Raw genomic sequence first — 13,131 nt, forward strand, 5'->3', positions numbered from 1 at the left:
TATCGTCAAAATGATTACTAAAATAACCTAATTCTTCGAAAACAACCATTTTTATATTTTTAGATTTTATGTTGATCGTATCGTAAAATTGTGTTTTGAATACCTCATATAATGAACGATTATTCGGAAGTTTGTTTTCATCTACATATTTATTATATTCATAGTATGTTAATAACGATGTACTTAGTTTTACAACGTTGTATTTGCTGTAATCATCTGTTTCGCGCAATGATTCTTCAGGTACTACATACAACACTTCTTCTGGTTTCAAAAACGAATCTACTCATTTTTTAACAATTGTTGTTTTACCCGTTTGCATAGCACCATACACTCCAAACACAAGTCCTGTTTCAAATCGTGTCCCATTTTTTTCGAAATTAAATCATTGCCTATTATCATTTCGTTTTCATTTAATTATATTACTTTTTTTCATATTTCTCCTCAAAGCTCCTTATCTTGAATTGTTTTTCTATAAATTGTAATTTTTTCTATTTGTTGTTTAACGGCGTAACCACCTTTGGCGTTGAAAAAATCGAATGTTTTTCGAAACGCAGAACGTATTAGGTTAACGTACTTTTTATCAAGGCATTTTTCGTCGTAATTGTTTGTTGGTTTTCTAATCGTTGCTCGACGCATTATTTCAGTTGTCGGACAATCGAGAAAATGAATTTCATCAGGGAAATAATCATCTAAAATAGTTTCGTTATATAATCCTAATAATTCGTGTTCATTAATTGTTTTGTCTCCACCGAAAACTTGGTAAGCATAAGTACTAAAAATGTATCGATCACAAATAACAACATCGTATTTTTTCAATTGTGGTTTGATATATTTCATAAATAATTCTCATCCGATTCCAATAAACAAAACTGCTTTAGTTCGTGAACTAATATCTAGTTTATCATTGAAAAAGATTTTATTTGCCATAATGCGTCCAAATTTTATACCTTTTGGTTCGCATGTTGTAAGTACTTTCAATCCTTCTTTTTTTAATTCTTTTTTTAATTTTTTAATATATGTTGTTTTACCAGAATAATCAATTCCTTCGACAACAATAAATTTTCCTTTTTTCATTTTTTACATGTTCTCCTTTCGTATCACTATTGGTACTGCTTGTCCTTTCAGTTCAATAACAATGTGGTCTCCAACCTTGTATCCTTGTTTATTTGTTGATAAATTAACTTTCTTAGCGAAAATTTCATTCAACTTAACAGGGTGGTTTAATCATGCTATATAACTTATTTTACCAGTTTTTTTTCCAAATTGTGTAGTTATTTTTTTGATTGTTGCACACGCCGTCGGTCCTGGTAATTTGAACGCGTATTTACGCTCGATAATAATACCGTCAATAGGATAATCAATTTGTTTTTGTTGTTCGATGTAATCATTTAACTCATCAATTTTTATTGTTTTTTCAACATTTTTATAATTAATGAAATCAATTAAATTATGTCGTTCCACTTTTTGCTTCCTATTAAGAAGACCAACAACGTCTCTTCGTGTCCCATTTTCTTTTTTCATAACAAGTTCGCCCCAGCCGACTTCCAATATTCCTTCTATGGAAAAAGTTGTTATTTCTGATCAAGAACGGCAAACAATTAACTTATTGGTAGAAGCATCATAAAATGCTCCCACCCCATCAAGTTTTGGACTCACCACTATTGTTTTAGCGTGTGGTGCCAATTTAAATAAAATGTCTTCTAAGTTTCAAAATTTTTTTAACGTTTTATTATTTATCATTTTGCAATTCTTCTAGTTTGATAATATGAAAACTCAATAATCGCTTCATCATTTCACAATGTAAAATATAACTAATTGATTCTTCTATATCTTCTAATAATATATGTTGTGAAGTATCTATATATGTTTCTCTTATTTTGATATCCAACTCGCTATATTTTTTAAATAAACTTTTGAGACCTTTAACATTTATTTTTTTAGTATATATTTTATATATTATCGTGTCTTCGATTATTCTATATTCTGAATTTTCGTTCCCATCAAAAAATCTGTAGGAAAAATATATTTCACTTTTTCTCTCCTTGTAGAAATATTTTTCATGTTCTAATTTGTCTCAATGATTCATTTATTTTGTGATATATCCTTTTTTAATTGCGTTTATCTCTCTTACTTTTTCATACGCTTCTTTTAGCGAGATTTTGAATATTTTAGCAATGGCTTCTGCGTCAGTACACAAAGCACCAAGGTTTAAAACATCATTAATTAGTTCTAAACCAATATATTTATGCTCAAAACATGGTGTAAATAATAGATGTGATGATTCGTCTAGGCAGTGAATGGTACAATAATCGCATTCATAAATGTTGTTGAGTATATCTTTATTATTTGGTTCAAATATTTTATTCATTATTTTTTTGTTCCTCCTCTTAATTTTTTTCACAATTTAAATGCTGTGCTTGTTAAAACTAAGCTTAAAACGATGAAAGCAACACCTGCTAATCCAAGCCCAATGCTATTATTTACTACACGATCTGCGTGATATCCGTATTGTGTATCATTTTCTGAAAGCAATAACGCTTTATCAAATGTTTTATATGGTTCTGACAATTCTTTAATTGCGTCTTCTTTAATATCATTGTTAGGAAAATTTAACCCATATGATCCTCATTTTTCTTTAGCTGATTCATATTTTTTTAGTGTTGATTTTAATACTTTCAATTCAAATTCGGCGTCTGTTTCTTTTTCTCTTAAAGGTGTTAAGTCTTGTTTTTCCATTACATCAGCGGTACTTTCATCGGAAGCTACAGAATCTTCTCTATATGATTTTCTTAGTCATCCTCTATCTTCAATTTCCTTTGTTTTATTAGCAATAGCTTTTTCAATAAGTATGATTTTTTCGTCTAATGCTTCAATGAAAAATTGACTATTTAATTTATAATCTTGTTTGATTGATTCCGCTAATAATTCTTTAAATGTAATGGGTGTTTTTTTTCCAATTCCAATTTCATATTTTAACTTGGTTGTAATTTCTATAGTAGCATCTTCAATTATTCCATATTTAGTAATAGATGCTGTTTTTTGAGCTTCAAAATCTGCGTCTCGTTTAATTACTAATTCATCATAGATTGTTACTTTTGTGGGTACGCTTTTGCTCAATGTGATACTATGTAACACAATTCCAGTGATGGCACCAATTAAACTTAATGCGCCAACTCCTAAAACGATACTGTCTAACCTGTTTTTTTGTAAGAAGCTTAAAACTTCTTTTGTTTGTTTATTTTTTGTCATTATTTTTGACCTCCTATTTTATTATGGCTTATATATGCCGTTATTGCTTCATTAATTCGATTAATAATATCTGTTTTTTCTTTAAACACATTATAATATGGTCCAGAAACTCTCATATTGTAACCATTATGTTCTACGTTTAACTGTCCACTCGCGGGATAAATAGTTATATCAAATTCTCAAATACCATGTTTTTTTTTATTATCCAAACCTATAGTATATCGAAAAGTAACATTATCACTATTCGAATTATTAATTATATAGTTAAGATATACATGTTTATCTTTGAAAGAATGATTTTGTTTGTTTACATTTGTTATTATTTCTTCTAAATAAAATCTATATTCTCCTCATTGTTGTTTTTTAAAAAATATTAATGACTTCAAAGTATCTTTTTGTCTGTTTAAAAATTTTAATTGTGAATTTAAAATTTTATCATTACATTTAATCATTTCAGAAATATCGATTAGAACTTCTTCTTTTAATTTATGAAAATCGTTATCATTTAAATCTTCAATTTTTGAATTATCTCATATTACATCCAATATTCTTTTTTCAATACTAGCATCTTTAATGTTTGGACCAAACATTATTCTATCCGTTAAATCACTATATACTCACAAATCTTGATGTGATTGAAATTTTTTATATTTGTCTCAAAACAATTTTCTATTTTCTTTATTTGTCATTATTATTCTTTTCCTCCTAAACATCCGTAGCGATTGGACCCGCGTGTTTTTTTCTGAAACTCATTGGTTTTCTTTTTGGGTTATTACTATCTACCATACTACGTAATATTTCTCTTAATTTTTCTAATCTATTTTCTCTATTTGTCATTATTTTTGACCTCCTATTTTATTTAATTCCTTTATGTAATATTTTATCATGCTATTTATACTTTTGTACACTTTTTTTCGACGCGCCTGTTGTTTTTTTGTAATGTCTTTAGGGATCGAATTAATATCCAAATGTGCTGTCATAAGTCGTTGTACATCAACTTTTTTTGATTTGAGATCGGCTCGCAATTTTGATTCGCAACGTGACACTTCATCGTCAACAGCAAACATTCGTTTAATTTTATCTATTCTATTTTCCATATTTTTTTTCCTCCTTTCCTTATATGGTACCCACGGGAGGATTCAAACCTCCAACCTAGGGCTTAGAACACCCTTACTCTAATCAATTGAGCTACGTGGGCTAAATGGTCGGAAAGAGAGGACTTGAACCTATGATCTCTCGGACCCAAACCGAGTGCTTTTCCATCTAAGCTACTTTCCGATGGTAGAGCCATTGGGGATCGAACCCAAGACCTCACGCTTATAAAGCGAGCGCTATAACCACTAAGCTATGGCTCTATATGGAGCAGATGAGAGGAATCGAACCTCCATAGTCAGATTGGAAATCTGAAGTTCTACCATTAAACTACATCTGCTAATGGTGCTGGTTACAGGCCTCGAACCTGTACTCGTCCGTTTACAAGACGGGTGCTTTGCCACATTAAGCTAAACCAGCAAATGGTGGAGGAGGAGAGATTCGAACTCCCGTATCTAAAAAGAATCTGATTTACAGTCAGACGCGTTTAACCACTTCGCTACTCCTCCGTGGCGGACCTGACGAGAATCGAACTCGCTATCTCCTCTTAGACAGAGAGGCATGTCATCCATTACACCACAGATCCAAATGGTGGAGATGGCGGGATTTGCACCCACTTCTTGACGCAATTTGATCATGATTGTTTAATTTCGCTTTATATGATCATTCAAACGAAACTTAGTTGCTATTTACGAAATTGTCCCGCAACTGACAATTAAGGGGTTTTTTTGTTATTATATTCTCTAATATGACGGTGAAAACTGAAACGTGTTATTAGATACCAATGAGGATTCATTCATCAACATTGAAAGGTTGTTTGTAGTTGTTTTTGCATTTGTTAAAAAAAGAAACTACGCCAATCGAACCTATACATCCCCGAATATATTATACTACACTTTTCCTCCTCCAAATAATTTTCTTTTTAAATATTGTAAAAATGTTTCTTTCTTTTCTATTGTTGTTTTAGGTTCGAGTTTCCTATAAACTCTTGCGAAACGATGCAATGCTGGTCATCTACTGGTGAATATTTTATTCTCTCCATAAATGTTATAGTGTTTACCAACAACCTCAAAACCTTTATCTTTAATGTTTTTAGGTGTTTCATCGAGCGAAAAAATGTAATCGTTTCAAATTCACAATTTACGAAAAACAGACAATAAAAGATGATTTGTTTTATCTTTTTTAATTTTAATGTCATTCTCGATAACATATTCTTCGATAATATCTTTAATTTTAGTATGTGTTTTCGTACTTTTTTTATATTTGTTGTCTAAGTATAAGTTGTCAACCTCTATTGTACTAAATCGCATTCTTTTTATTCGATATAGCGATCATTTAGTTAATCTATGTTTTTTAAAAAAAGGACTTTGAAATTTAATGTCTTTACATAGTTCGATTTGTTCTTCATTTAGTTTTCACAAATTGTGTTTCTTGATTTCTAATTTTTGACAAATAGCTTTTATATCTTTTTCTTGAAGATATATAGTTGTGTTTTTAAATATACTGATTTCGTATTTGAACTTTTCAAGAAACTTTAAATATCCAAATTCTTCTCCTGTTTCGATAATCTTTTTCGCCAAAATAGAAGCACTCACTAATGCTGATTTTGGATCAAAGCATTTATTGTATATATTAAGTGATTTAATATTGTAAAACACAGGACAACCTTCTTTATTCATGTATCATTTGGCTCCTGCTTTCTTCATTCTATTCAAGAATCATCAATAAACCGAAAAATGTTCCTCAAAAGTAGTTAATATTCCCGATTTGGTATCTTTCGAGTCTCAGTAGTTAACTCACACTTGTTTACTTGTTATTCCTTTATGTTTGTGTGTGTAGTAAAACATTCTTTCCTCGTATGTTAATTGATTTATTTGTTTTTTATTTTTCATAGTTTTATTTATATTTAGTCTTTTCTATATAATGTTTAATACATAATACTTGATATTTATCAGCGTCTCCAACCAAATTATTACTGTCGTTGTGTAAAATGTAATTAGAATATGCTTTTTCATCGCATTCGAAACAACGAGCTTCGTCTAATTGGTAACGAACGTCAGCAAATCTTCCAACGTATTCTTGAAAAAAATATCGTGGATCTGTCTTATATAATGTCAATAGACAAAATACAAGAGTAATACGACGGCGTTGTAAGTTTGGAATTTGTTGTAGAAACTCATATGGATAAAAGTGAAATTCATCAAAAAATAGAACATTGTGTCCTTTAGCTATGGCATCTTCAATTTTATTTGTCAAATCGATATGATCACGAAAAGTGATAACTGGTCTAATTTGACGTGTTTCTCTTGTTGTTCCTTCTAATTGAAAAATTTGTGGTTCTTCAATACCTCATTCTGCGATAAGCTTTTTTAACTTTGTCGTCTTTCCTGCTCTCATGATTCCTTCGATTGAAATAATGAGCCCTTTATTCAATAACTCTTGTTTGAACATTGTTTTTTTTCCTCCTGTGTTCCTTTTTTTTTTATTTTTTTTGTTTGCTGGCAGAGAGACGAAGCCTTGACGTTTACCAAGACCTCGTCATAAAACCGGCCGTAATATGACCGGTTAAGGTGAATGAAACAGTGACTTTGAAAATAAAAAGATAAAGGAAAGGAAATTGTCGCTTAAGCTAGTTGTCACTGCCTCTTCACAATAATATACATGGTAAAAAAAATAAATTGTGTTTCCTTTTTGCATCTTTTTTTTATCTTTTTTTTTCTTGTTTTGTAATTTCCTTTTCAAACTTTTTGAGCATGTCCTTAAATATCATTTGATGTAGAAAATCATATCCAAATTCTTTATCAAACTTTTTTTCAGGCATGTCTTCTCGTCATTCAGCGAAAACAACATTCAACCGGCATAGTTTTTTAGTGTCGCAACTTACCATAACCTTAAGGTCAAATGATTTATCCTCGTCTTTACGTTGTTCGAAATTCATGAAGAACACAACTCTTTTACTGTCGTTATCATCTCAACTGGTGTTTGTGTATATTCATTTTCGATGTTTTTTTGTAATTTCCTTACTGATTTTTTCAAAATAATCATGAAACTTCAAATTTCTCTGATTCATTTTTGAATTAAATTTTTCTACTTGTTTTTTTGTCATATATTTCATTATTCTTCTCCTTTATATTTATACGATCCTCTTTTTTTCGTGAATTTTTGATTAGCTATTTCTTTTCTAATTCTATTAATTGTCTTTATTTTTTCAACGTTTTCTTTTTCTCAATCAAGAACAGCATATACACCAATAAATATTTTGGGATTATCGCCTTTTTTTCAAGTTGAAAGTTTTGTTTTTGCTAAGTTAACAAGATTTTTTCGACATCTATTGAAAGCGCTACGTGAAACTTTATTTTTCATGTAAGATGGGTAATTATTTGTTGATTCATCGGCTTCATTATAGTCTTTGTTAAAATATTTTTGTGAAATTTTTCAAACTTTTTTCATACGAATATTTTCAAAATCATAACTATATAATCTATTTCAATTTTTAGCTAGTATAATTGAACTCATTTCTTTTCTAATAGTTTTTTTAAATTCTTCAAGATAATCATCTAATTTTTCAAAATCCTCAAGTATTAAATAAACTTCGATTTTGTTATTATCACTATCTTCTAAATGATATCATCGTCTAGGTTTTTTTTCTAAAATATGAATATTAAAGTTTACAAAGTCAAATCTATGACCCATAGACTCAATAGTGACGACAAAACGACCTCTCAAAGGTTCATGTGGTGACTCATCCCAGCTCATTCAATCACAATAAACCATACCACAATTCATTTTTTCAACAGCACTAATAAGTGTATTTTCCATTTTTTTTTCTAATTGTTTTAATTCGTCGTAAGATATTTTTTTATATTTTCCATTTCCATCCGAAAAATTTGACATTATTCTTTTCCTCCTTTTAGATATTTAATAATATAATCTATTTTTTTTTCAACCTCTAATAATCGTTCTTCTGTAATTGCACCGCTACTTGTTGGGTGAGGTACCGCCATTTGAATTAATCTCTTCATGGTCTTAAAAGCCGGTAAATTGGGAAATCTATATTTTTCATTTTTGTTTCATCATTTGTTATGTTCATACGTGTATTTATCATCATCCCTTACTGTACTAGTACAGCTTTCTCACACGCTATTAATGTATTTTAAACTCAAGTATGCGTCTTTTAAGTTAAAAGGTTTAGGTAATAAATTAGCATATCCATTCAATTCATAAAAATCTTCATCTTTATTTTTTATAATACAGTTACCGTTTGTTAATAGTGGTGTGGCTGACATATAAACACCTGTTTTGTGTAAGCTATATAATCTAACAACATATAATTTATTGTTGTATATAAACATATCTAATTTTTTATATTTTTTTTTAGAATCGTAAAGTGGAACACCTTTTTTGATGAAAGCCACTTGTTCTTTTGTCAATTGTCATTCTCAAATATGATCCGCGTTGTGTTTTAGTGTTGTTTCTTTATTTTTTGTCATTATTTTTTCCTCCTTTATTTTCAATTAACTTTGTCAATTGTTTTGTTTTTTCAAATAATTTTTTAATATCTTTTTCTTGTTCAATACTACTTTCTGAATTATGATTAAGGCATTCACCTAACTTTTTAATGTCTTCATGATTTGCTTTAATCATCTTTTCAAAATTTTTCAATAATTGAATAATAGTTTCATTTTCTGTCATTATTTCTGTCCTCCTTTGTTTGGTTTTATAAATTCTATAATTCTACCTTGAAGCTTTGCCATGTCATTTTGATTTTTGATGAGCGCTTCGATTTTCGAATTCATCAATTCGATTTGTTTTGTTATATTATTTTCCATTGGTTTTTTTCTCCTTAGAAGTGATCTTATCTGTTTTCTTCTTTATTTCTATATTTTTATTATATCACATTATTTTTTTTCTTTCATTATTTTTTTCCTCACTCTCAGGGAGGTCCTCTTCTTGTTGCGATAATATCTTCATAATTATCTATACAATGTTTAAATGCTATAATCATATTTTTATACTGCTCTTGCATATCCATTTCTTTTTGTATTCTTTCTTCACATTCATCGTAAAGTCTGCTACTATTCGCTAAATGTTCTCTCAATAAGTTTAAATCGAGACCCCATGGGACAATGCTATTTTCAATCTCATATATATATTCTTCTACTGTCTTTTTTTTTACTGGTTGGTTTTCACCATCTTTTTCCTTCATTTTTTGAATTATTGCTCACATAAGCAATTGTTTATAAAACTTTAAACTTTCGTATTTTTTTATTACGTTATCCACGTAGTTTTCTACTTTTTTGTACATTATTTTTCTTTTCCTCCTTTTGAAATAATCAAATGTTTTTCTCATAATTTTTTAAATTTAATCATGTCTAATTTGAAACTATTTTTCTTACTTATTAATTTAATCAATAATAAAGGTACTCCTTTTGATGTAACCAAATCAAATATTTTTTCTCCTTTTAAAACATAACCTTTTTGTATGTTTAATAAATCACTTACTGTTTTTGTTGTCATTATTTTTCAAAAAACCTTTTCTTCTTTCATTACTATTGTATCATATTCTTTTTCGAAAAGTTTAAATAAAAATGGTCCTCGATAATTTAAGAAGTAACCACGCATTGAAGCATTTCGAATTAAATGTCGTACAACCGAACCGTGACGTTTTTTGAAATCAATATATTTTTCTTTAATCAAGTCTTTCAAACAATATTTTATCGCTAATACATGATCACAAATAATTTTAACATTGATATCATTTGTAGTTTTCTTTTCAATTTTGTCAGCAATATCAGTGTATTCTTTCAACTGGAAAGGTGTTTTAAAGTTGTTAACAACAATCAACAATCTTTCCAATCCGGCTCCAGTATCTATATTTTTTTTGTTTGACATAGTATAATTACCTTCACCATCATTTAACATATAAGAAAATACAACGTTTCATATTTCTAAATATCTGTCATTATCAATATTTTCTTTCAATAAATCAATTCCTTTGTTTTCTTTATCTAACTGCTGTCCCAAATCATAAAAAAATTCAACATTTGTTCCACATGGGCCAACTCCTAAATCTCAAAAATTAGTTGTTTTATCTCCTGAAATCAAATGGTCTTCTTCAACACCTATATTTAACAATATTTGTTTAGTTTCATCGTCCGAAAACAAATACGTAATGTACAATTTTTGAATGTCCAAATTCAATCATTTTGGCGATGTTAAAAATTCTAATGCTCACGTTAACGATTCTTTTTTTTGATAATCATTAAATGAAAAGTTACCTAACATGCGAAAAAACGTTAAATGTCGATTAGTTTTACCTATTAAAGAGATGTCGTTTGTTCGTATTACATCTTGTACGTTAAAAAGTCGTGAATGCGGTGGTGTTTTTTCTCCTAAAAAATAAGGTCTCAACGCTGAAACGCCTGAATTTACAAATAATAATGAACCTTCTTTGTTAATTATCGATTTGTTTTCTATTTTAAAATGTTTCTTTGAAGTTCAAAACTGACTTCATTTTTCTATTAATTCTGTTTTATTCATTTTGTTTTTTTCTTTTCTCCTATATTTTTATTATAACATACTTTTTTTTATTTTTGTTTCTAATTTTTCAATTCAATACAAAGCCACCGGAATCACGACGGCAAGCCCTAACAAAATACGGCCCAACCAATCACCTACCTCGCGTACATTCGATACTGTAATACCATAAATATATAGTACATATATTACGCCCATATATATAAATATAATAGTGAGTGCGATTACAGTTGTAAGCAACAACAACCACACCAGATTAAACAATATGGTTAGTGTTTGTTTATTCATGTCCAAATCAACCTATGTTATCCAGGCAAATTACAGTAAAAAATGCTAATGCTGGGTTAAATACAAACAATAAACCTAAATTATCAACCGAAGTAATATCTATTGTTAATGCCAATACTATACACATGTTTAAATGCGTAAGATAAATAGCCACTATAACCACACCTAAAAAATTAAATACTTCTTTTCTAGTTATTGGTCAGAAATTATCAATAACGTCTATCAAGAACATACCAATAAACATTGCCACTATTCACGTCACGGATAAAATAAATCGCACGTAGTCCAACGTCGTATTGAATCCTGAGCCCTCGTATATGTTTCAAATACAAAAGCCCAATATTCCAAAGTACGTAATTACTGCCAATCACCCTATAGTTTTGTCTTTCATGTCTTTTCGACCTCCTTTTAAATTATTGTACCATACTTTATTAATAATTCTGTCAAAATAAAATAATAATTGCTGTGAATGCATAAAAACACCTCTGCCACAGCGAAAAAATTAACGGCAAAAAAAATTAATAAATGTTTGTTCATATTTTTCATAATTATATTGTACCACAAAAAATTATTGTGTGGAAAAAAATTATTATTATTATTATTATTATTATTATTATTATTATTATTATTATTATTATTATTATTATTATTATTATTATTATTATTATTATTATTATTATTATTATTATTATTATTATTATTATTATTATTATTATTATTATTATTATTATTATTATTATTATTATTATTATTATTATTATTATTATTATTATTATTATTATTATTATTATTATTATTATTATTATTATTATTATTATTATTATTATTATTATTATTATTATTATTATTATTATTATTATTATTATTATTATTATTATTATTATTATTATTATTATATAAATATATATACATATAGACACACACACACGCGCGCACATAGTACAGCCCCAAGCTAAGGCCTCCAAAACGCCCAAAAAGCCCCTTTTTAAGCCATTTTAGGCCCTTTTTAGCTTTTTTTGGTACTTTTTCCGGTGTTTTCATTTGGTCATTTCCGACCCCTCCACATGCTCAAAATCGACCCATTAGGTGGCCAAACAGAGGCGGAAGGTTGAGGGTGTGGGGTTTGGTTCATTTATTCATTTTTTGGCTTCCTTTTTTCGTTTTCTCGTTTTCTTGTTTTCTTGTTTTCTTGTTTTCTTGTTTTCTCGTTTTCTTGTTTTCTCGTTTTCTTGTTTTTGTCTTTTTCGTTTTCTGTTTTTGTCTTTTTCGTTTTCTGTTTTTTTTCTTCTTCTTCTTTTCTAATTTTATTATATACCAAAATTTTTAATTTGTCAAGTGTTTTTTTTAATTTTTTTTGATTTTTTTTGGCTTGTTTTTCCTTCTGATAATGCCATTTTTTCCCTTTTGCTAATTTTTTTTTTGCTTTTTCTTATATTTATTTTATACCTTTTTTTTTATTTGTCAAGTATTTTTTTGGTTTTTTTCGATTGTTAAATTTAGGCCCTTTTTTTTTGCGTTCAATGGTTTAGGTCGTTTTTTTAAATTGCGGGCCTGTTTCGCGTTGTTCAATTTCGAAGGTGTAAAATTAAGCCCGTAAAAAAAATTTACGACATAAACCACGCAAAAAAAATTTTCGGGGTTAATTTTCATAGTGCCCAAATATACAAAAAAAGCCCGGAAAACTCCGGGCCCTTCTGCTTGTCGCGGTGGTGCTGTTGGTGGGTCTAAATGTATACGCTCGGGGTGTCTTCGTCGTCGCCGTCGACATTTTCGGCCTCTCATTTAAAAATAAACTTTAAAACGTTCGCGCATAATTTCATTAATTGCGCCGATTCGTCGATATCTTCGGGGTCAGATTTCCCGGCTAATCTGTCGATTTCCTCGCGTAAAAAATTGACGTAGTCACGACATCCCCCCAAAATTACGGCGAAAAGATCAAAACGCGCCAACTTTTCGAGGTTCTCG

The 13,131-nt window shown here is 29.0% G+C and overlaps 3 non-coding genes across 3 annotated transcripts; all 3 read right to left on the minus strand.

Annotated features, from left to right (window-relative positions):
- Positions 1–4,531: 4,531 nt before the first annotated feature.
- Positions 4,532–4,604, minus strand: Trnai-uau (transfer RNA isoleucine (anticodon UAU)). The gene has a single exon. It is a non-coding gene; the product is annotated as a tRNA-Ile (tRNA).
- A 6-nt stretch (positions 4,605–4,610) lies between these two features.
- On the minus strand, positions 4,611–4,681 carry Trnag-ucc (transfer RNA glycine (anticodon UCC)). Its single transcript has one exon. It is a non-coding gene; the product is annotated as a tRNA-Gly (tRNA).
- An 86-nt stretch (positions 4,682–4,767) lies between these two features.
- Positions 4,768–4,850, minus strand: Trnay-gua (transfer RNA tyrosine (anticodon GUA)). The gene has a single exon. It is a non-coding gene; the product is annotated as a tRNA-Tyr (tRNA).
- Positions 4,851–13,131: the final 8,281 nt, after the last annotated feature.

Source organism: Styela clava, unplaced genomic scaffold (genome assembly GCF_964204865.1).
Source record: "Styela clava unplaced genomic scaffold, kaStyClav1.hap1.2 HAP1_SCAFFOLD_42, whole genome shotgun sequence".
NCBI classification, from domain to species: domain Eukaryota; kingdom Metazoa; phylum Chordata; class Ascidiacea; order Stolidobranchia; family Styelidae; genus Styela; species Styela clava.